Source organism: Pan troglodytes, chromosome 5 (assembly GCF_028858775.2).
Source record: "Pan troglodytes isolate AG18354 chromosome 5, NHGRI_mPanTro3-v2.0_pri, whole genome shotgun sequence".
NCBI lineage: Eukaryota > Metazoa > Chordata > Mammalia > Primates > Hominidae > Pan > Pan troglodytes.
In genome coordinates, this window is record NC_072403.2 from 25,589,787 (window position 1) to 25,615,909 (window position 26,123).

General features: G+C 37.2%; 1 long non-coding RNA gene, 1 other non-coding gene and 1 pseudogene across 2 annotated transcripts in view; all 3 read right to left on the reverse strand.

Annotated features, from left to right (window-relative positions):
- Nucleotides 1–26,123, reverse strand: part of LOC134810172 (uncharacterized) — a 498,390-nt gene that overhangs the window by 333,491 nt on the left and 138,776 nt on the right. Inside the window, exon 10 of the long non-coding RNA XR_010157579.1 lies at nucleotides 6,452–6,554. This is a non-coding gene — a long non-coding RNA (uncharacterized LOC134810172). The remainder of the gene's footprint in view (nucleotides 1–6,451; nucleotides 6,555–26,123) is intronic.
- LOC100609370 (cytochrome b-c1 complex subunit Rieske, mitochondrial-like) lies at nucleotides 3,778–6,307 on the reverse strand (annotated as a pseudogene).
- Nucleotides 8,392–8,496, reverse strand: LOC112209576 (U6 spliceosomal RNA). The gene has a single exon (XR_002944413.1). It is a non-coding gene; the product is annotated as a U6 spliceosomal RNA (small nuclear RNA).

Below are 26,123 nucleotides of genomic sequence, written 5' to 3' on the forward strand. Positions count from 1 at the left end.
AGGAAGGGATGACCTAGAGCAGAATCACTGTGCAGTTTATCAAACTACATGCACCTCTTCTCCCTACAGATAGAGTGCAGTTCCCCACCCCTATGTCAGGAACTACTGCTCCATGAGGAAGCTATTGATGGTGGTGGGTCATCTATCTAAAAGAGCGGTTGAAAATGTCTGTTCTACTGATGGTATCAATAAGGTGCTAACAACAATAAACAAAAGCAGTGATCAACATTAGAGATTTATTTAAGGAAATGTAGCTACCATGCTATCATTTAACAAAGATAATTGGCAACCTGTTTCTCTTTAGCAATGTTTGACCTTATTCCATACAGGTTAATGCTCACAATAAGGCAGCGGGGGGATAGGGGACATTTTTTTAAGCCAAATCAAGCTGGCAATATTTATGTCAAGCCTGATCCGCAGTAAAAGTTTCCGAAGGAAACATGATGTGGAGAGATGAAATCATTGTGTAAAATAAATAAATGCTAACTTTATGAAGCCCTGTGTATTAGGTTTCCTTCCCTGTTTGATTTTTTCTTTTGATGTTGAGAGTCTTCTTGAAACCATCCTCCCTTTGTTCCTTTGACACTGTGTCAGCTACTGCTGCCTCTTTTCAAATGATACCTAACTCTTGCATAGTATTTATTATGTGTCAATCACTGTTCTAAGGGTCTTATTTACCCCATGTAATCCTCTCAACAACTCTGTGATATGGTACTATTAACTCTATCTTTAAACATGAGGAAATTCAAGGGCAGAAGTTTAAGTAACCTTTCATTTATACTCTTTCTGCCCCGTCTTGAAGTGGCTTCTGACTCCTTCATGGAACGTGGGCCAGGGGAAATAGAAGTTTTCATTCAACTGATAATTGTTGTGAGTTGGCATCCTACACTGAAAGTCAGGAGGGTGGTGAGAAGTATCTCTCTCAGGGGTCATTTTGTGGGTTCTTGGAGACTCCCATCACTGGGAGAACTTTCACCTGCAGTTCCCTTGAGGCTGGCAATGCAATGATCCTCGGTTACCACTGCCTCTGCTCCTGCACTCAAGGAATTAGACAGATTGGGTCTGTTTGGTGAAGTCTGTTTTCTTCTTCAAAGATGATCTGACCTTAGAATCTGAGATCATCTCAAGCTGATGTTCTTTCTCTTACTTGTCCCAAATTTAATGCACAGGAAACATTCATTTGTCTCAGCAGCACCTGCTAATTCAGGCTATATAACACTGCAGTCACTTCTTCCTCAACTTTTCCAACGGAAGTCAGCCAGTGGATCCCATGCCTGTTACACGTCTTAGGTAGGAGTTGGATTGTCCCCTGGGTCTTCTCACTTTGAGGAACATGCATCAATCCTCAGGATTATCTCAATGAGTCCTTTCTTAGTAAGTTGAGGAACTGAACTCAATTAATATCTCTTATTGTGATGAGGTGGGAAAGAACTCACAGAACCCATGTAGGTCTCCCTAAAAATTCTCTCTCTCTACATGTTCCCCTTTCTGGACCCTTTTATGTCCTTTATTTTTAGGGAGGGAGTTAAACGTTTTCTATATGTTTTTTGCCACCCACTTTTAAACTCTTAGTTTAGCACCACTTCATTTTGGAGACATAAAATGGTGTCTGAAACATCTATTTTATGTATATGTTTATATATAACATAAAGGTATCTTCATGTTTATTTCTGTTTCCTCTATAGAACTATTTGTTCACTGATGGTGTGAACCAGGTCTATTGTATTCACCATACTAGGTGAATACCTACATAATAGGCATTCGTACAATATTTGTGCAGTGAATGAATGCATAAACATGTATTTTTTACTTACTCATACAAATACAGAGAGATAGCTCAGAAAGACACACAACCCAGCTCTAACCATGAAGCCATATGGTCCCAAAAGCAATTATCATTTTTTTCCACCAAAAAAATTGTTTTTTACATTTTGAGCCTTTCCTGTAAATCCATCAGTTAAGTAACAAACATTATTTTCAGAGTTCTACACATTTCTGCCAAAATGTCAATCACGCCGTGACACAAACAGGCACTTTTTAAAATAAAGCAATTTACAATACAATTGTATACTAAGTGCCATGAATTCTCAGCTGTACAAAAATATCTGGCCTCTCTGCTAATGAAATGAAGGAAAACATAATTGACAGTTATCTTATGAGATTTCATTGTAATGCACATGATGTTATAATAAATCTGGTTACTGGAAATTCTGTGGTACACTGTTTAAAGGATATTAATTGATTGCCTTGGAGTCAGCTTATTTTGAAATTCCTGTTGGTGAGCTTTGATACAAAGGTACTATACATATGAAGTAGGTTATAACAGGTCTTTTCTAAGCCCAATGCATATGATCAGTGAAATAGGAGTTTTATAAAAACCTCAGTTACCATCTATGGCCAATTTATAACAGATGTGGCAATAAAAATTGCAATGTGAAACTAATAAAAAGATTCTCCATATTAGCCTTTCCATGGTACCTTTTCTGGATTAGTAATTCTAGAGCAAATAAAGGAAAACTAACTCTCTGCAAAACAAAACCACTCAAAAATTTAAAAAATGAAATAAAATAAATTTTTAATATGAAATAATTTGACAATTGTGTCATGAGTGAGAACTTGTTTAACTTTTAAAATATAGGGGCTTTGGGCTGGGTATGGTGCCTCACGCCTGTAATTCCAGTATTTTGGGAGGCCGAGGCAGGCAGATCACGAGGTCAGGAGATCGAGACCATCTTGGCTAACACGGTGAAACCCTGCCTCTACTAAAAATACAAAAAATTAGCCGGGCGTGGTGGCACATGCCTGTAGTCCCAGCTACTCAGGAGGCTGAGGCAGGAGAATCGCTTGAACCTGGGGGGCAGAGGCTGCAGTGAGCCGAGATCGCGTCACTGCACTCCAGCCTGGGGGACAGAGCGAGACTCTGTCAAAGAAAGAAAGAAAGAATGGAAGGAAGGAAGGAAGGAGGGAGGGAGGGAGGGAGGAAGGCAGGAAGGAAGGAAGGAAGGAAGGAAGGAAGGAAGGAAGGAAGGAAGGAAGGAAGGAAGGAAGGAAGGAAGGGAAGGAAAATGTAGGGGCATCGTTGGCTTGATTTTAAGAAAACATATGTGAGGGTATTGTTTTTTCCACTGTTGGTGTTTTTACAGCAACACCCTAACAAGATTCATTAACATAAAAGTTGGGTGGAGGTTTACAGCATGCTTCAGAGAGAATCTTCAAAATTTGTGAACGTCAAGTTAGCAAAGTAAGTTGTGAACATTGCAACCTAAAGTACTCCAGAATACCTATACTTAAGGTAAAAACTTCATTCAAACACACAAACTTAATTTAAGTAACATATAGAAAAATATGTAGATGTTTTAATAAACTTATTTTTATTATTCCAGTCACATCTTTGATATAGTGTAGACATAATTTGGGTTCTGAAACCAGGTATTCGCAGATGCACAGAGCAGGGGCTGAAAAGAAACAAGGAAGGAGCATCTAGATGTAACATGATGAGGAAGAGCAACCGGGCAGAGCCTACCAGAGGTTGCTACAAAAGGATGGAATGCTCGAATGGTCTTCAAGGTTCCATCCTTGCTGCTCACCTTCCTCACTTCATATCCTTTCCTGGTTCAATGCATCCACTCCCTGGAGTAGCAGAGACTGAGAGTGGCCTCCAAATATTCACTGTTCTCCCATATTTTGTTGTATACCAGTCTGTAATTTTTAATTAAAATTAGCTAAAAAATTATCTTAGCTAATTTTAATTAAAATTAGCTAAAAGACATTGCACTTTTCAAGTGTATGGGTGAGCTTAATAATGTTTAACCATGGCTTTATTAAGTGAATGCTTGGGTCTTCAACATTAAATTCAACTTACTTCACATTAATGTTTGCAAATACATTATCATCAATTCTTACATATTTCACATCAACCAACTTGAAGTGCAGAAGGCTTGCACTCAAATAACTCTTCTGAGGTGACAAAGAAGCCCAAGACTTGAGTCCAAGTCTCTAACCAACAATGACTATATCAACACTGGTAAACTCATATGAAGGAACTTCAAGGTTGGGAGGTGCAAGCCCCTTCCTAATCCTGCCAAAAGCATCATAGTGTGACCCATGGCAAGGGCAGTAATAACTACCAGAATGTCCTGCAAATGCAGTGAGTACATAACCAAGGCGAATGCAAACACTTATCAGGATAACCTACTTAAAGTTATGGGGTACATGTCCAGAACGTGCAGGTTTGTTACATAGGTATACATGTGCCATGGTGGTTTGCTGCATCCATCAACCCGTCATCTACATTAGGTATTTCACCTAATGCTATCCCTCCCTTAGACCCCCACTCCCTGACAGCCCCAGTGTGTGATGTTCCCCTCCCTGTGTCCATGCGTTCTCATTGTTCAACTCCCACTTATGAGTGAGAACATGTGGTGTTTGGTTTTCTGTTCTTGTGTTAGTTTGCTGAGAATGATGGTTTCCAGCTTCATTCATGTCCCTGCAAAGGACATGAACTCATCTTTTTTTAAGGCTGCATAGTATTCCATGGTGTACATATGCCACATTTTCTTTATCCAGTCATCATTGATGGTGATAGACTGCATAAAGAAAATGGGGTTTCCTTACTTGTTCTAAATCATGCTGTGGATCCCTCAAATGGGACCTTTCAACTGCAGCTTCCTAGTCAGTTTCCTTTTTGGTTCTGTGGCCCACAAACAGGAGTTTGCCTCTATCTTTGAAAGCCATATTCTTGTCTTCTGGAATATCGGATAACTCGAATTTGATTTTGACATGGCCAACACATCAGCAGAAGCCCTCACGCTGGGAACAAACTAGGGGAAGACATTGTTGGCACCATATGTGATAGTAGCTGTTGCAGTTGACAAATAAGAGTAGCCTTTTCTTGCCTTGCTGCTCTTTTTTGAAGACTTTGTACTATCTAAAACTTCAGTGCAATGCTACCCAGAAAAGGCAAGCACTTTGATGTCCATAAGGGAACAATTAACAGAAGCAGGGACATTGAGGCCCACGTACTGGCCACCCAGCAGCTCCCGGCACAGGAAGGGCCGCTTCATGTCCAGCACAGGCAGCTCTGGGGCAGCAGGCACTGCGGCCCACACCAGGGGCCACAGTGCACCTGCCACTTCATGGCACGTGGCCAACAGGATGGGCGCTAATCTACATTTATAACAGAACTCCAACTAGCTGGGCATATATCCATCCAGTTAAATTACTACATTACCCAGAATCCCATGACTTCACTATGTTCTAGTCAATGAGAAATAAACAGAAGTGTGGTGCTTCCAAGGAGTTTCTTTTGAAAGGAAGATCACAGCCCTCTTTTCTTCTCCAAATTGCAACCCATAACAACATGCAAAGATATGAATGTTAGAACTCTGGCAGCAGCTTTTGCCCTAGGTAGCTGAGAGGTGAGCTGGAACGAGATAAAATTGTTGTAGAGTTATGATTCTCTCTCTGAATTATATATCTCTAAAATTCTTTTAGGTGAGATAGAAATGCATTTTTGTCTTCGTTAAGTCACTGTTACATGCAGTACCTGTAGTAAAATCGAATCTTAACTCATAAGTGTGGCTTTAGGACACAACTCCAAAATCAATGCTCCAAACCCTGCTTTCTTCCCAAAGATTATGACCTAAATATCCAGCCACCTTCTGGATAGCTTTATCTGAATATATCAACACTTCCCCCAACACACACACACACACACACACACACACAAACTTAGCAAGAATAAAACACAACCCATATTTCCTCCAAAATATGCTTTTTATGCTGTATTTCCTAGCTCAATTTGAAGGAAGATGCAACCATTTATTTGCTGAGTGACATATCAGGGGAATCTTTTTGCTTCCCATTCCTTCCCATCTGCCAGTAACCAGCATTCCTCCTGCAAGATGTCTGGGATCTTCTTACCAGCAGCTATCACGTATTGCTCTCTCCATCCCATTGTCACCATTCTGGTTTTGACCCTTACAAAGCCTTGCCTGAATCATAGTAACAGCCTCTTAACTGGTGTGCCTGCCTCTAGTTTCAACTCTACTAACAGCCTTCTACAATCCTATATGAAAATCTAATAGCATCATTTCCTGGCTTAAAATCTTTTCATGGCTCTCATTAAGGATGGAAAAAAGCCAAGTTCTTTGGCATGGTATTTAGGGCCCTTCAGGATCTAGCCAGCACTGAGTCCCCTAAAGCAAATCCTAATATAGCTCTCTTTACTATCTTCTCCTATTGCCCACTAAAGCAATACTCAGTCTCTGGAAAGCTAGGCTTTTCCAGTCCCCAGCACCTTCGTCATAGCATTCTCTTCATCTGGAATGACTTTTCCCCTACTTACATGTCCAAATAATTCACCTAAATATACAGCTCAGGTGACAACATTGCTGTGAAGCTGTCACTGATGTCTGCCCAATAAAATTCATATATACTTTTAAACTTGTACCTTGAAAGTTGCATGGCAATTGTTTATCTGCAAACTTGACTCCGATGATAAACTGTGAAGTGGTTAAATCGAGGATTATGTCTATTCATCTTGGCAGTCCCACCTGAAAAATAATAGGTATTTATTCCAATGGTAATAATAATAATAGCCAACTCTAATTGAGAATATCCTATACACTGACACCTTTGTAAGTACTTTATTTGTATCTCAATTAATTACCAATGAGGAAGCACTATTACTATTTTACATGTAAAAACAAAGGCACAAACACATAAAGTAACATACACAGCTAGAGAGTTAGGCTTCGGATCTAGGAAGCCAGCTTCATATCTGTGCATTTAACCTTGGAATGGCTACATTAGGATGCTCCCAAATAAGCATCTTTGCTTTCTTCTAATGTTTCTCAAATTGTCCAAGACCTTATGAGGTTCAAAAATAGATGCTAAATCTATGAGGAGAGAGTGGAGGTCAAAAGAAATGTATTCATATTTGCTAGAAAAAAAAACAGATTGCCCAATTTTTAAAAATGGATTGCCCAACATAGATATTTCCAAACATAGAAGATGATCAGAACTCCCTAGGGAACTTTGTAAAATACGCATTCCCGGTCCCAACCAAGATCTAGTAAATCGGCATCCCGAAAGTTAAAGGAAAATTTGTTTAAAGTAAATACAAAATTTCTGGGAATTTTAAGCAATGTGTTGCTATTTAGACTCAAGTCCAGAAATATATTTACATACTATGTCTCCAAAATTCCCCAAACATGCAAGTCTAATTCATTAAAATGTGAAATTAGCTACCTTGGCATTGCTCATTCTCAGTGAACCCATGCTGGCTCCTGGTGACCATTCCTCCACAAACTGTCCCTTCCATAACCTACTACAGAGGGTTGCAGGATTATCAGTGTGCAGTTTTGCAACTTTAAAACATATATTTTGTCTCCTTTATGATGATTGAGGCAACATTTTCCATTCAACAGTATTTCCTTTCTCCCTAAATTCTCAAAATATTTCTGGCAGTAATTCTACAAGTTACTTCTGTATCTTAGGGTGTGATGGATCTAAATGCAGTGTGAGGAACTCATTTCAAAGAACTGGGCATTTTCTTCCTCTTAGCCATGTTTGTCCTATTCTTTCAAAATGATAGAGAATTTAATAATGTTATTCTTTAAAATATTATTTTATGTTGATATGACTTCATATTAAAATGTTTTTTAGTGTTAACTGTTTTATTCATATTTTATTTTAAATAAATTTCTTCATGTAAATTTACTGAAGAACGAGCAATTCAGACAAAAGCACTATGAGGAGGGGAAGAGTGTATCTATCACATAAGATGTGGAGAGATATAGGCTATAGCTTAAATGCTTGACTTCCTTTAACCTGTACGATACAAGTTTAATTGAATTTTGTTAGTTAAAAGAAAAAACTGTTTCATGGAGAAAGTGAGATTAGTGTCAGAATTAGAACACAGATCTTCTGATTCTTAAACTAAGACCCTTCTCCCCTTATCACCTAAGTGGTTTTCAATGCAGTATAATGCACATACAACACAAGTTTGAGCATTTCTTGAGTTAGAATGATTGTGTCTGACAATCAAGGTTCAAAGGCAGAAAATATCCATTACAAATAAAGTGACTCTGGACAGGTCCCCTATCCTCCCTAAAATCCAGTTCCTCATCTTCAAGTTGTCCACATCTCATATTCTCACTATTTGTGTTGAATCAAATGAGTTAACACATATAGGGCTTTACACAGTGTCTGGGGATATTATTATTAGTCAGATGATATCCCTTAACATGAATACTAGAATGGCAATGACAGAAATAATTCTTGGCATAATTATCTGGTCTAAAACAATAGAACTTGTTCTATTTTCTGAAATCTTCCTTCTCATCTTTCTCAAATGTAATTGCTATATTTATTTTCATTTATTTCTTTTAAAATATGGAATGTTTTTTATGAATTTGCATGTCATTCTTGTGCAGGGACCATGCTAATCTTCTCTGTATCCAATTTTAGTATATGTGCTGCCAATACCAGCACTAATTGACATATTTAAATATATCTATTTTTTATATCTCACAGAATTGTATGAAACAGCGTTAGTATTTGGCATTTTGAACTAATCAAAAGCAAGATGCTTAAGAATTTAACTCAAATTAACATTAACATTGCCACTTTCACAGGGATGGTATAAAAAGTTATGATGTTACTAAAGACTCAGCTGGATTCCCGTCAGTGCTAATAATGCTTGAACTTCATCAGCTATTAGTGCAATTTAAAAATGCTTTCAACATTTCCTCACAAACCACACCTCCTCCTAAATAATTTCTCTTGATCATTCCAAAGCATGTCTTTAACTTGCTGACTCCATCAGCTCATCAGACTGAATAGGACAAACAAGGAGAGGAACCTTGACCCCTCTCCCAGTCAGATATCATCAGAATGCAGAGCTTCTACGTTCTCCAAAGAGGAACAAGGGATTTACTTATAAGAAATAATTCCCGGCCAGGCGCAGTGGCTCAAACCTGTAATCCCAGCACTTTGGGAGGCTGAGGCGGGTGGATCACCTGAGGTCAGGAGTTCGAGACCAGCCTGATCAACATGGAGAAACCCTATCTCTACTAAAAATACAAAATTAGCTAGGTGTGGTGGCGCATGCCTGTCATCCCAGCTACTTGGGAGGTTGGGGCAGGAGAATCGCTTGAACCTAGGAGGCGGAGGTTGCAGTGAGCAGAGATCATGTAATTGTACTCCAAACTGGGCAACAAGAGCAAAACTCCATCTCAAAAAAAAAAAAAAGAAAAGAGAAATAATTCCCAAGTCCCTTGATATGAGACATGGCATTGGGTCTCCAATTATTACAGAGTAAATTAAGCTTTATTTCATTTAATTTTTGTTGAATCAATCACTTAATGTTTAAAGTAAATAGAGTGGGTGCTATATAATATGGTTGCATTGGGGAGACAGCAAATGAAGAGTGTCCCACACAAATATTGATGGAGTCATCAATTTTTTAAAAATTAAAAATCAAGACTTGAAACAGTGCAGTACTGAATTTTTGTAATTAACTGTGATAAAAAGTCTAACAATTAGACATTTCTCTGCAGTAAATTTTATATCTCCCTTAAAAATTTCATACCTTTCATGTCCATTGTGACAGATCAGAGGAAAAGTATGAGGGTTTATATAACACGTTAAATATAAAAGTTATCTAGCTTCAAGTGAAACTACTTTTTTATTCAAAATAATTCAACAATAACCCTTCATATATGATTGATCATTAAATCCATCAAATACACAGTACAGGACAAAATTTTTATCACTACCTAGTAAAATCTGTCTAAAGAAATTCAAGTGAAAAGAAGGCATGATTAAAGTATTTCAGTTCCCTTTAGGGGTATGTAAATGTAGGTCAGTATGTTTCAGTGGTCAGAAAGAGGTTAATGCCAGCTCTAGACTTACTCAAAAGGTCCATTTGAGGTTATGATAATTTTGATAGCACGGTAATAATTTCCGGACATCCCCCCACCTCACCATTTTCCCAAACCTTGAGAAAGCCTTCTGATTCTTCCCATATATGCCACTTTTACAAAGGAGCAGAGCCTTTGAAAGAAAAACATTTTTGGCTCTGTTAATGCTAGTGTATTCTTCCAGCCCAGTATTCAGCGTTCAGGACTGGACAGGCAATTACATGCAAATTTGTCGGGAGCTAGGAGGTTCATTTACTACATTCAACCCCATAGAGGAAGATCAATAGAAGTGCAAAACTTAATCCTAGATGAAAGCACCATGTTCAGGTAATGGTTATAGAGTTAAGGCCCTCAGAAGAATGTTAGGAATCAAAAGGGCATGCTAGAGAAAGGCATTATGCATAGTGCTTTTTTGAACCATATGGGAAAGACAACAGACAAAGTGAACCAAAGAGTTGGAACACAAGAAGGTAGACATGCAGTTCAACACAAATTGTTAGGGTTTTTCAAAAGATATGAATGAGGATTGGACCAATTAAAAATGGCTGCCTCGAAAACCTTTTGTTGGTTATTTAAAGAATAGTGGGGTACAAACAATTGCTCAAATGTAAACCATGCAAGCCATGCTAGCATTTAACTCTGAACTAAAAGGGGGACTCCTTACTGCTAGTTTTCCTGTCTCTTAGTTTTTGTGTGGGTTTTCCTGATGTCTCCCCCTGCCCGAGGCCACATACTCTGTTGACATTTAATAAAAGTTATTGAGCAGTTCATAATAAATATCTAGAAGAATATATACATTAAGAATTATCATGGATTTCATGGAAGACAGATAATGGAAAAGAACAGGGTGGGAACTACTTTGTGTTGTAGAGGCTAGTGATTGTTCTGATCGGTTGTTAAGTAATTTGAATATCACCACAAAGTATGAATGGGTATGTAGCCTGCATTACCAGAGGAAGATAAAAGTCCTTAAAGCATATAATTAGTCTTCATCAATACCAACTATCAATGTCTTCAGAAAGAATTGTGGGGATACTCGACCTGGTGTCCAATGGATTTTTCAGAGGATCCTTGAATGATTTCCAAAATTCTCATGCACCAACTAAAATTGCAGGCAAATTTTTATGTACATTTTGCCATTTACTGTTCCCATTTACTGAAGAAAGAAGTCTTTAAGAAGATTTAGAAATTTTTTGAAACAGAAAAAAAAAAGCCAGAGTCTCTAAAGAATAAGCAAATTGGCCAGCAATTTCTCTGTAGATTAATCTAGGTCTCCTAAGAAGGAGATGTCAAAGACAAGATTAAACATGCAAGGACTTTATTAGAGGAAATGTCTGTGAGAAAAAAATGGGGGAAGAGTCAGAAAGACAAAAAGACCCATTAGGCCAAGATGCAAGTCTGACCCTGAGAGAAGAGAGGAAAGAAATCACCCCCAGGCCATCATGTGGTCTATGGAAGGTTATAGGAGAGTTCCTGAACCAAAGTTGGTCATCAGTGGAGTTCCACGTCTCACAAGAACAGGTATGCCTCGGTTATCTCTGCCATACTCAGTTTGGAGGAAACTGGTGGGAAGCATGGCCTCAGCCCAGACATGGCAATGGATTTTAGAGCCTAGCAGCTAGGGCCCTTCGTCAGTCTTGTTTGCTGCAGTTGAAAGTCTGCAAAGCACATTTCTTTTGACGCCCCCCTCCTCCAACCAACACACTCAGTCTAAGTCATGTTATTGGTCAACTCTGGTCTCCAACCTGCCCATACACTTGTTCAGGAAATCAGACTGAATTACATGCAGCTGGAACTAGTCACTTACTTTCCTCATGTTTCCTTGTCTTGATCTATATAATAATCCGAATTTGAAACTTGTTTAGATCGCTAATCCTTTAATACATTTTAGACATACTGCCAGGCTTTGCCTTCATAATTTTTTCTGGCTTTTATTCAAAACTGAAAAAAAAAAAAGATTTCTGTCTTTCTCCACCTAGTTGTCCTTGAATTAGGCATTCACAAATAGAGCTCAAGAGTTCATTATGGTAAGATACTGTATTAGGTGCAGGGTGGAATATGATGAAACACAAGCTATTAACTGTATAATCCCAGATTCAGCTTTTTAAATTGAATGAGAGAGGCAGACAGGAAAGAGCATGACCAATAGATAAAATTCCATAAGAAAACCTCAGCAGTCACAACCTAGAAACACAATGTATATGCCTCAACATGATTACTTTGGTGAATTACAATGTCATTTCAGAAAACTGCTCTCATAGTACTTTGATAATGATACATATAAGTGATACATTAAAAAAAAAGTATTATGGCTAGAAGGCCTTGGTTTAGTGACATTGACCCAATTCTGATTTTGAAGTTTACAGTAGCATGCGTAATCTATGTTACTTAATGGAACCTAATCAAAGACAGTTATTTCCATGAGAAAATTGTCTAAAATCTTGGCTTAATTCTCTGTATTGAAACTTAAAGAAGGGCGAGAAAGCAACTTCAAGAACAAAAAAATATAATTTAAAAACAAATAACAAACTAGAAAGTATTTACAGTATACATTGTAAATCTTTAATTTACGAAACACTTTCACAAATCAATGATAAAATGATAAATATACAAATTTAAAAATTGGCAAAAGTAGTGAATACAAAATGTGCAGAAGAAATACACACAGATCATATATGAAAAAAATCAACTTCACTTATAATGAATGAAATGCAAGTTAAATAATAAACTTCCATTTTCATTTACATAATTGACAATTCATAAAAATAATAAAATTTACCATTGGTAAGGATATTGGGAAGCAGTTCTCTCCTGGAAATAGTTTGAAATTTCTGTTGAAGGCAATATTATACACTAAAGGCCTTAAACAAGGTCTGTTTTTGACCCAGATTCCACTTTCAGAAATATAGCCTAAAGAAATATTACAGATATGTAAAAAGCATATAACAATATTTAATAAATGGATTCATAACTATAAAATAGAGGCTTGCTTAAGGATATTAATAAAATGAAATATTACGTAGCCATTAAAAATCATGTTTAGAAAAAATAACTATTAACATATGACAGATAACATGTTTCTGATAAGTTTCTGTATTAGTTCGTTCTTGCAATGCTATAAAGAACTACCGAGACTGGGTAATTTATAAAGAAAAGAGGATTAATTGACTCACAGTTCCACAGGCTGTACAGGAAGCATGGCTGAGGAGGCCTCAGGAAACTTACAATCATGGCAGAAAGTGAAGAAGAAGGAGCCACGTTTTACATGATCAAAGAAGGAGAAAGTGTGAAGGGGAAGGTGCCACACACTTTTACACAATGAGGTCTCATGAGAGTCACTGACTATCTTGAGAACAGCAAGGAGGAAATCCACCCCCATAATCCAATCACCTCCCACCAGGCCCCTCCTCCAACACTGGGGATTACAATTTTACATGAGATTTGGGTAGAGACACAAATCCAAACCATATCACTTTCTAAATGAAATGGTAGGTTCCATTTTTTTATTTTGTATCTGCATTTCTATTGATTTTGCAGGACAGTTCCAAGATAATAATTTGATGGCAGCAGACTTCTGGTTTTGATTCAAAGTTCTGCTGTAAAATCAATAGCTCCATGCCTATTACTTGAAAAATATGCCAGACAATAGAGTTTTTGACAATGCACCAGTGCTTATTTTATGTGAATTTAAAGAACATATGGGCAGGGATATTATTCAAATACTCCAGTCATGATTTATCAACCCCAAATAGCCAAGCTGATAGTATGAAACGGACTATGGAGGATGACCTAAAGTAAACTCTTAGAAAAGAGGACCCAGTATGGGCTGTGCACAGTGGCTCACGCCTGTAATCCCAGCACTTTGGGAGGCCTAGGCAGGTGGATCACGAGGTCAGGAGATCGAGATCATCCTGGCTAACACAGTGAAACTCCGTCTCTACTAAAAATACAAAAAAAAAAAAAAAAAAAAAAATTAGGCGGGTGTGGTGGCGGGCGCCTGTAGTCCCAGCTACTTGGGAGGCTGAGGCAGGAGAATGGCATGAACTCGGGAGGCGGAGCTTGCAATGAGCCAAGATCGTGCCACTGCACTCCAGCCTGGGCGACAGAGCCAGACTCCATCTTAAAAAAAAAAGAAAGAAAGAAAGAAAAGAAAAAGAAAAGAGGACCCAGTATGACCTGGCAAAGTGCAGAGAGAGAGCCAGCCTCACAGTCAGCAGATTCTAGGCAGAGCCCTGCTCTGTCACCCTCCAAAGATGGAGCCCTTTTCATCTCTCAACTTCAGTTGCCTCACCAGTAAGATAAGGATACTACCCTCCAGAGAGGACTCATACGAAGATTACGGATGATGTATGTAAAGGCTTCACCCTCCCCATATCTAACAGAGGGTCGGTATTTCTGAAGCACTAGCAATTAAAAGCGGTTTCATCACTTTTAAAAACAGGAGTAGTCCTACTGAATTACTAATGGAGCCACAACCCTATCCAGCCAGACTTAAAATGGGATTCACAAGGCAAATAAGCAAATGGATGTTTATTTCACCCAAGAAGACAAACTTCAAGAAGAAAACCTCAAAATTTGTTAGTGGTCCTACCAGTTTGACCTGGATTGATTTATCATCACACACTTGCAATCTAGGGATACTGCATGTTCTGTGGACGTTATCTAGACCTGTGTGTCTTTGCACTGTTTTCAGAAGAAAAATCATCTAATGTCCTATCATTGCCTATATGATAATAACTAGTATGATTTATTAAGCAACTATTGTGTCAAGCCCTCAGATGCTCTACATATATAACTTTATCTACAAAACTCTTGCTAAGTATGTACTATTCTCACTTAATAGGAAAATGGCGTCTAAGCAATTAAAAATCTTAGGCCAGGCACGGTGGCTCATGCCTGTAATCCCAGCACTTTGGGAGGCTGAGGTGGGTGGATCACCTGAGGTCAGGAGTTCAAGACCAGCCTGGCCAACGTGGTGAAACCCCATCTCTACTAAAAATACAAAAATTATCCCAGCATGGTGGTGGGCACCTGTAATCCCAGCTACTTGGGAGGCTGAGGCAGGAGAATTACTTGAACCCAGGAGGTGGAGGTTGCAGTGAGCCAAGATCACACCACTGCACTCAGCCTGGGTGACAAGAGCGAGAATATGTCTCGAAAAAAAAAAAAGTGTTCATGGTTATTTTAGAAGTCATATGTTCTTTAGCATGGCACATAAGGCTCTTCACAACTTTGTAACTAGGCTGCAATTTTCTCATGTATAAAATGTTTAAAAGACAGTAGTATCTGGGATGAGAGAGGATAGTGGTGAATGAGGATCACCTTGAGCTGTATTATTTGTGGGAAACTTGATAGAGGTGGAGGAATCAGTTGGGTCCTCGTGTAGAAAAGATTTAGAGAAGCAAAGAGTAAGATATGAATCCCATGTATGACAGGAAAAAAAGATGTTCTCAAGCAGCATCAGTGGCCCAGATGAGGAAAGTCCAAATGAGTTTGTAGTGAACTAGCTCCATCAAGAACTGGAAAATATTCAGTAAATGGTGGTTGTGATTGTAGATCATATTTCTTGGAAGGTTCAGAATTAGAACCCTAACTGTGATACCAATATACAGAAGGAAAAATAGAAAAATATACGTGTTAATCTTCTTGCCAACTCTAAAGAGAATAACAAGATTGCAAATAATGCTAATTTGAGCAATATGTTGATAGATTCATATAAGCAGATATATCTGTAATTAATTCAAGTAAAAATGTTTTAAAACTCTATGCCATGTTTCTCACTACGAACATGCACCTTTTTCATTCTTAATGTCTTCAAAATAGAAGTGCATCTTAGAGTCAAAGGTACCTTAAAGTCACTGTAACCAGGCAGCACTCTTGACTTAGTTATCTTCTTACTCATAAGCAAAGTTGGTTGCTTTTCTTGGTGGCTTACCTGTAAAACTGCAACTTCTTTTCTTTTTTCTTTTCTTTTTTTTTTTTTTTTTTTGAGACGGAGTCTCGCTCTGTCGCCCAGGCTGGAGTGCAGTGGCACAATCTCAGCTCACTGCAAGCTCTGCCTCCCAGATTCACGCCATTGTCCTGTCTCAGCCTCCCAAGTAGCTGGGACTACAGGCGCTCGCCACCACGCCTGGCTAGTTTTTTGTATTTTTAGTAGAGATGGGGTTTCACCGTGTTAGCCAAGATGGTCTCGATCTCCTGATCTCCTGATCCACCCACCTCAGCCTCCCAAAGTGCTGGGATTACAGGCGTGAGCCACCGCGCCCGGCCACTGCAACTTCTTAGTTTTCAGCCAACAAAACGTTTAAGAGCCATTAGAAAAAAATAGGAGCTCTAATTGTTGCTTGAAATCCTTCCATTGACATTTTCTGGGAAGACTGAGAAGACATAAAACTAGCCAAAAGTTGTCAATTACTTAGAATTTAATGCCAATGACATTCGTGCAATAGTCCTGGAAATATCCTGACTCACTAGTCCACTTCATGCACAGAAGAAAACACTGTGGAAAAACATGGATATACATGACTCTGAGTTGAAAAATAATTCAGAAGAGTCAAACTCTGAATTTGAAGACAGTTTGGGAATACCTTTAATATACTTTACCTCTGTTTTCCCTTTTTTGAATATATGAGTAATATGTGATTAAAACTTCTATATCCGAATCCGTCTAAAGAGCTCTGTCAACAAGTATGAAATAAAAATTCTTCAGTAATAAGAATACATTGTGTCAGGGTTTAATTAGCATTTTTTTCTATCTTGGTACAATAAATGGTGTTTTAGAGTTGAGGAAATAAAGGACTAACTGAAGAATACCTTTAAATGCTTTCAAAACTCCTTAATTCCTATCAAAACAGATGGAAACCCTGTCAAGAACAGTGGTCCATCAGCTGGTAAACAGAATAAATAATGCAGAAATTGTACAGTATAATTATCCATCATTACAGCAAACATGTTCCTTTAGCCCCAAAATGAGTAATCCTATAATGAATTTACTCCAAAGTATCTAAGGTGAGTAAGCAATTCTTTTGTAGTAAACTACTTGCTGCTATGAGGTAAATTAACTATTCCAGACACCATTTAAAAAATCACTTCTTACAGAGTACTAAATTGTACACTGATGTTCTAGGCAGTTAATTTGCCACACAGGAGAATTTTTGTCCTATGGGGTATTTTATTCCTCTTACCTCACATGGATCATGTAGAGTCTAAGAAAGTCATCTAGACTACTGCGACTATTTAAATTTGTGCCATTTAAATGAAATACACTGTGAGGTTCATAACAAAAATAAATTGAATTGAATATTGTTAGGGAACTTGGTAGAATTTCTTTCAGACAACAATCTGGGTAGTGGTTTTTAGTGTTGTTTTGTTTTTTTGGTTTTTTTTGAGATGGAGTCTCACTCTGTTACCCAGGCTGGAGTGCAGTGGCATGATCTGAGCTCACTGCAACCTCCGCCTCCCGGATTCAAGCAATTCTCCAGCCTCAGCCTCCCGAGTAGCTGGTATTACAGGAATGTGTCACCAAGCCTGGCTAAATTTTTTTGTATTTTTAGTAGACATGGGGTTTCACCATATTGGCCAGGCTGGTCTCGAACTCCTGACCTTGTGATCCACCCACCTCGACCTCCCAAAGTGCTGGGATTACAGGCGTGAGCCACCGTGCCTGGCCTAGTGTTTTTTGTTTTTTTTTAAGGGAAAAAAATATGAGTAGGTTTAGGGTTTGATGGTTCTTTGACTCTAGTTTCTTACAGAGTTTCTGTTTTGATATATAGTATTTTATTACCTGTCCTCTTTCTGTTGCTAGGCAGATGGGACATGTTGCTATGTGACATTTTACACGACCACTTTTATGCAGCTTCAACAGTAATGACCAGGGGTCATGAAAACATAATCACACACACTAAAAACTGGAGCACTTGCCTTTTTGTTTCTGGAAAACTACAAATAATATACTCAAAATAGTTTCTTAGGGTATAACAGTCATGATAATATATTTATTAAATAAGTTTTTTACTATATATTACCCCTTTAGAGGTTCACAAAGACCCAGTGTAAACATCATCATCATATTTCAGGTGAGAAAAAGGAGACTATGAAAAGTCAGATCAAATGAAAAATACATGGCCACGAGGGGAAATGAGTTCTATTCATTGGACTTTTTAACCCAGAAAATATCAAAATTCTCTCCAAAGCAAAGGAAAGCTGGAAGTTTTACACTTGCACTAACAGCTAATTTCAAGATATATTTTTACTTCCTATAGCTCTAGGTGCTAACTTTACATCCTTCTTACTCTTTAATGATACTTAATAATAATGTTGACAGATATCAATTACCTGATACTGAGTTCTACTAGGCAGCCAAATAAATGTTTTCCCTATACCAGCCCACAATATCCTCACAACAGCGGAAGATTATGAAGAATCCAAGACTCAGAAATCTAAAATCAAGGTCATTTAACACATCGTGGAGCCAGGATTAAAAGTGACATGTGCTGACTTCTAAACCTACACCTCTAACCACTACACTGTACTGTCCCAGCTGCCAGGTCTTTCAGAATTATCAGAAGTCTCTTTGCATTTGAGTACAGGTTGTTCTTTCATACCTACAGTTTTAATTAATGTTTCTCATTCTCAAAGAACACAGTACAAATGTGTTTAAAAAGCAATAAAACATTTGCCTTCAGAAGGCATGGTAAATAGTTGGATGATAGAGAACTGAAAGACAATTAGCATACAATGACAATAATGCAGGTATATGTGCATGTAATTAATTGCTCTAGAACACACGAAACAGAGAAAAGCCAGTGGCCCAGTATGTGGTTCACTAGAATGAGCACTGCAACAGGGACCTAAAACCTGATTTTTGGTCCATTTTTAACATGCATTTATTAAATATTGAATAGATGCAAAGAAACATTTTAAAAAACATTTGTAAATATCTGTAGTTGAAGAACCACAGCAAAATCAATGCTTATCTCTGGACCATAATGTTAAATAGAGCATTAACGTGATCTGTGGAGTCCCTGCTTCCCTCCTTCCATGGGGAACTACTTTCCTAAATCTCATGTTTCTCATTCCCTTTGTTTCTTTGTAATTTTATCACACAATTTGCATCCAGAAACAATGTATTGCTTAGTCACTTATAATTTAGAACATAAACTTTCCTATATTCATCAGTAGTATTCTGTGACTTGCTTTTTCCGTAACATTAGATTTCTGAGATTCATGCATGTACTTGCTTGTTGTTACTTGTGGCTGAAGTTCATTTCCTTGATTTTCTGCATGTATGTGGATACACCATTTTTCGTATGACTATGCCATATATTTTATCCATGCTCATTTTAATGGGCATTTTCATTGCTTCCAGTTTTTTGCTAGTATAAAAGTTACCAGCCTAAAGATTTTCCTATCTTTCTTATACAAAAATTTCTCTAGAGTATATCCCTGCAAGGAGACTTGCTGGCTCACAGGATGTGCATACGGTCAACTTTCCTAGATAACGTCTAGTGATATTCCACAGTGTTTGTACAAGGTATACACCTTCAGTGTGCAAAAGTTATGGTTGCTCCATAGACTTACCAACAATTGTTTCAGTCAACCTCCTAATTTTCACCTATCTGCTGCTGAGTATGAAATGCTATTTCATTATGGTTTTAACTTGCATTTCTTTGAAGACTATTGAAATTAAGCTCCCTTTCATTTCTTTAGAAACTGTTCAAGTGTCTTCTTCTGTGAAGTACCTGTTCTAGTCTTATTGTCCATTTCTGCACTGGGTTTTCTTTTTCAGTCTGATTTGCATGCATTCCTTATGTATCCTGAATACGAATCAATTTTTAGCTATGTGTGCTACAAATACCTTCTGTCGGTCAGAGGCAGATATTTTCACATTCTCTATGAGGTCTTTTTATGAACAAAAGTTCTAAATATTGTTGAAAACAATTTTTCAATAGTTTGTGGTTCTTTTTTGTTTTGTTTTGTTTTGAGACAGAGTCTTGCTCTATCGCAGAGGCTGGAGTGCAGTGGCGCCATCTCGGCTCACTGCAAGCTCCGCCTCCTGGATTCACGCCATTCTCCTGCCTCAGCCTCCCGAGTAGCTGGGACAACAGGCGCTGGCCACCACGCCCGGCTAATTTCTTTTGTATCTTTAATAGAGATACACACGGTGTTAGCCAGGAAGGTCTCGATCTCCTGACCTCGTGATCCGCCCACCTCGGTCTCCCAAAGTGCTGGGATTACAGGCGTGAGCCACCTCGCCCGGCCAGTTTGTGGTTCTTTTTAAAGACATCTATTCTTACACTAAGGCTATGTGGATCATCTCATCCATCATTTTCTAAAAGTTTCCGTTTTACCTTTCACGCTTCAGTCTTCAATCATCCCAGAACAGATATCTGTGTTGTATAAAATATGAGGTCTAATTTAACTGTTATATTATATGGATGGTTCCAATGTCATTGGTTGAAAATTTTATATTTTCCTTAGTGCCCTGCAATGCCATCTGGATCATAAATCAAATTTCCAGACATGTGAGGATGTATTTGGGGCCCTCTGTTCAATTTAATTATTGTCTTTGTTAGCCCATTTGGCAATATCATATTGTCTTAATTATTCTACATTTACATTAATTCTTGGTATCTGGCAGGAAAATTTCTTCACCTAAGTTTTTGGTTCTGGACCCATGTCTGAGTTCTGCATGGCTCCTGACTCTTTCAAATAAATTGTAGGATCAGTTTTAAAGCATCACCAAAAATGTTATGAGTTTTAATGGAATTTTAATCTATTAAATATATTATTTAATTTTTATTAAAATTTGCATCTTTAGGAAATTGAATTTTCTTGTCCATGAATACCATAGAGTACTCCACTTATATAGGGCTTTTCCAATGTGTTCTCACAAGGCTTTATTATTTTCCCTGTAAAAGTCATGCATATCTTTTATAGATTTTTTTCTGTAAGTGCTTTACATTTTTTGCTATTATAAATCACATTCTCTTTTTAAATATTGCCTACTTGTTTTTGAGTTATGAATAGAACTATATTGATTTTTTGTACATTGATTTTATATCTAGCCACTTTGCTAAATTCTCTTGCTAATTTAATAAATAATCTGCATATTATTTTGTTTTCTACACAGTTATATGCAAATAATAACCATCTCATTTTTTACAAACCATATACCTTCACAATTTACTTATTTATTTATTTTTGTCTTAATGAGCTGGTTAGAATCTCTAGTGTAATGTACATAAGAAATAGTAATGGTGTGGGGCGCGGTGGCTCATGCCTGTAATCCCAGCACTTTGGGAGCCCTGACGGGCGGATCACGAGGTCAGGAGATCGAGACCATCCTGGCTAACACGGTGAAACCCCGTCTCTGCTAAAAATACAAAAAATTAGCCGGGCGCGATGGTGGGCGCTGTAGTCCCAGCTACTCGGGAGGCTGAGGCAGGAGAACGGCGTGAACCCGGGAGGCGGAGCTTGCAGTGAGCCAAGATTGCACCACTGCACTCCAGCCTGGGCGACAGAGCAAGGCTCCGTCTCAAAATAAAAAAAGAAATAGTAATGGTATGAAAATTTCATGTTCTTGATCTTGAGTTAATTTTAAATTAACTGCGAATTATTCCACTAAGATGCTGCACATTACTTGAAGATAAATATTATCTACTTTTAGTCCGCTATAAGTTTTTATAATGAATAGATTATAGATTATGAATTTTATCAAAAGCTTTTTCCTTCATCTATTGAAGTGGTGTACTTTTCTCCCTTTATTAATATAATAAATTAAAATTTAATTTTTTTCCATGTGAAGCAAGCCTTTAATTCCTGGAATAATGCCAATTTCGTCCAGTATTCTTTTTTATATAGTGTGTGATTCATTTTATTAATGTTTTGTTTAAGAAATGCTCTTCTTTCTCTATGCACAAGATCAGACTTTCTAGTTCCTACATTCGTTTGTATGAAATTTGAATAATTTATTCCTCGAATGTTACATAATCCACATTGACTAAGTCATCTGGGAATAATGTTTTGCTTCGGTTTTGTTTGTTTCTTTGTGAAAAGGGGAAGTTTTTAACTGCTGAATCAATTTCTTTAATGATTATAGGATTATGTGATGATCTATTCTTGTTGCATTAATTATGGAAAATTATATTCTGAAGACTGTTTCCAGGTCTAATAAGACTTCAGCGTTAGCATAATGTTGTTTATTATTCTCTGATTATGAAGACTCTGCAGTAATATCCTCTTTTATTTCAAAATTATTACTTCTGCGCTCTCTTTTCTTGATCAATTTGGTTGGTGGATTGTCTTTGTAAAGAACAAAGTTTGGTTTTGTCGGTTCTATTTTACTTTCGTTTTTTATTTTATTGTAAATTCCACTTGATCTATTTTTAGGTTACATTCCATTTAGGTTTTTTTAGTGTGATAAATAAAAATCTTAGCTCATTAATGTTCTGTCTTTTTTTGTCTTTTAATATATATATTTTTGGTTTTGTTCTATTCTAAAAATTTTCTAATTTTTATTATAATTTCCCATTTGGCCCATGCTTTACTTAAAATTATGTTTGTTTGTTTTGGGGGGGGGGTGTTACTGTTTGTTTGTTTGTTTTAGAGACAGAGCTTTGCTCTGTCACCCAGGCTGGAGTGCAGTGGCAAGGTCTCGGAGCCCCTGCTTCCCAGGTTCAAGGGATTCTCCTGCCTCAGCCTCCCAGGTAGCTGGGAATACAAGCATGTGCCACCATGTCCAGCTAATTTTTGTATTTTTAGTAGAGACGGGGTTTCACTATATTGGTCAGGCTTGCCTGGAATTCCCAATCTCAAGTGATTCACTTGCCTCAGCCTTCCAAAGTGCTGGGATTATAGGCGTGAACCACTTTTCCCAGCCTAGAATTATGTTTCTTGATCTTCAAAATGCCTATGGTTTTGTTGGTTATAGTTTGCTGTTGGTTTCTAACTCAATTGTTTTGTGCTCAAAAAAATGAATGAGATCAATCTTTGAATTTGTTGAGTCTTACATGGTGGCCCAGTATATGATATTGTTTTCCATAAATAACTTGAGATAAATATAGTGTTAACAATTAGCTCTTGTTAATTAAGCTCTTTAGATCTTCTCTATCTTTACTGATTTTTTTTTGTCAGCTTAATCTAATAAGCACTAAGACACAATTACTATAATGATAGACTTGGGTATCAACTTGTCTTTGCAGGCCAGTCAATTTTTGCTTTATAAGTTTTGAGGCTTGGTTACTAAGCACATATAAGCTCAATACACACACACACAGACAACTTCTTGTTAGCTAGAAATGTTTATCATATAATCACTCCTTATCTCTAGTTAGTCATTTGATTTAATGTCTATTTCCTCTGACATCAATAGAACTATCTCAAATTCCTTTGACTAGTATTTACCTGGTTACTTCTAAAGACATATATATGATAATATATAAGAAATATATATAAGTGTAAATCTATATGTGTGTATATGTATGTCTATATGAAAAACATATTATTAATATATGTATATGTTTGTGTATGTACATATGTATGAAAAAGATACATATGTATCTTTTTCTCTCTGTCTGCTTTTAAGATCTTCTGTTTGTCTTTGGTGTCTTCAATCTACTCTCTAATATCCCTATGTGTAGATTTCTTTGTGACTATCGTATGTCATTTATTATGGTCTCTGGCTTTGAGGATTGGTAACCTTAATAGCTGGAAAAAGTTTCATCGATTATTTATTTAATGATTGCCTCTTCTCCATTTTCTCCTTTAAGGACCCTAATTTATTTTCATCTCTCTTTCTTATTTTTCACCTGTTTTTCCTTATTCTGTATTACAAGTAATCTTAGATTATTATATCTCTGTCCTAATGTGTATAATCTGTTTGTACCATTTGTTGAATGTTTATTTTCAAATATCACCTGTTTCCATATTCCTAAAAACTAACTATATTTGATTTTTTAAATCTACTTGATCATGAAGTCTCTTGCTCATTTTCAATTCCCTTTTTAATCTTTAAGCATATTGATAATGTATATTTTATTCTACCTGCCAGATAACTCTAATATTTGATGTCTTTGAGATTGTACTAACCTTTGTTTACACCAAGGCTCATTCACAGTGCCTTATTTCCTTGTATATTTTGTTATACTTGTATCTGAGTGATGAGGTTCAGGGCATGTTACCTCAAAACATGGCACCTTGGCATTTGAAAAAAACAGCAGAAGCAAGAAGGTCTCACTGACCTTCTCCTGCCATTCTCCACTGAAGCAGGCCATCCAGAAAAGAATTTTCTGAACTTCCCCTAGAGTAAGTCATAAGACATTGAGGAAAGGAATAAAGACACAGAGTTGCTAAGAAGCATCCGAACAAACAGATCATGCTAAGTTCCCCCTGGTTTGTTACCATTAGATCATACCCTTTTGTCCTCCAATCATATTTCTGCAATAGTCATTCATTAAAAACAGATTTCCCTGTTTCTTTGTGTCTTCATTTCTGAAGGCTCCCATGTCATGTAAAAGTTATAAATAAATTTGTATGCTTTCCTGTTCTAACCTGTCTTTTGTTATAGCGGTCTCAGCCATGAACCTTGTAATGAATGGGTGAGGAATCTTTTCTCCCATACATGAGTTTATCTTTCTCAGCATTAGTCTTTGCTTCTGTCAGATGCCTGGTCATACTGGTAACCAAAGTTCACTTTAAATTAAATTATTGGCTTAAGGTTCCTGAGACTATGCAGGTATAAAATTCAGATGTGAATTCTCAGGGTAAACATTCTCCCTTAACCACAGCCAACTCCAAGGTTCAAGACAAGAGATTGCTCCTTCTATCAGTGCTACCTGTTCCCACACATACAATCCAGGACAGGGACCAGTTTAATTCTAGAGACTTTTACAGTGAGGATGTAGCCTATTGGGGTCCCAGTTTTATTCTGCTAATCTCTTACTAGATTCCTGTCCTCTCCCCTCCTCTGTGGGAATGCAAAAGCCAAACCTCAAGGTTATCTGGATTCAGCAAATACCTTCTTGGTGAAAGCAGCTTCCATGCTAATTTACATCTCCAGATCCCTGCTTTCACTTAGTTATTAACCTCTGAGTAAGTTGTCAGATTTAGCAAATAAAAATGCAGGATGCTCAATTACATTTGAATGTCAGATAAATAATTTTGTATACATATGTTTCATGCAATATTTGAGACATACTCATATAATAAAATTATTTATTGCTTATCTGAAATTCAAATTTGACTGGATTTCCTGTGTTTGTTTTCTGGCAACACTGCCCTGAAGAAATTCTTATTTTCTTGCCAGTTCGTTGATGTATCTAGGGAGCCTTTCAAAAACTGAACAGCATTTTTGTTGTTTTCTGCAAGAAGGTCAGTCAAGTTTGCATACTGCTAGAAGCAGAACTCATTTTTGCCTTTCTCTTACCACCTACCCACCTTATGAAACTGGGGAAGTTACTTGCCTCTGTGAACCTTAACCACTCACAGTATTCTGACTGCATATCCTGAAATTTGGAAAGGACCTTAGAGATCATCTCTTATAATCTCCTTATGTTAAAACACAGAAAACTGAGACTCAGACAAGTAAAACAATAAGGCCAATATTATACCCAATTTAGAGTCAGGGTGGAAACCAGAAATCCTGCCTCCTCACTCATTCAGCATTCTTTCCATTCTACCATGTTGACCGTGAGGATCAAAGGAGCTAAGTAATATCAAGGCACTAGGCAGAACATTGAAAGTACATAAAGCCTTAGAATAAAAGTAAGGTATTCAAAATGATTTTGATTACAGAGTCTAACACAAAAATTGGGCAGCTTAAATGTGAGATTTACTATGGAATAATATTTATGGAAGGAACCTCATAGGAATATAATAACATATTTATACATTCTTTCCTTCTAGGAATCTTAAACATAACAATGAGAATTTTCTACAAATATTTAAAGAAAATTAATGATATTAAAATAAAATATCTGGCCAGAAATATAGTTTATTAAACAAGAATTTTTGGCCTAGAACATAATATATTCTCCATAGCAAATAAGACAAAAAACAGAACTTAATTAGCAAAAGCCCTCTCTTCTTTTCTCCTTCCTCTTTTCTTACAAAGAAATGCTTTCAGAATGCTTAAGACTCTTACCATGCTACTTTCTTTGCTACAATCAGTGCATGATTGCCACTCAAATTGCTATACTG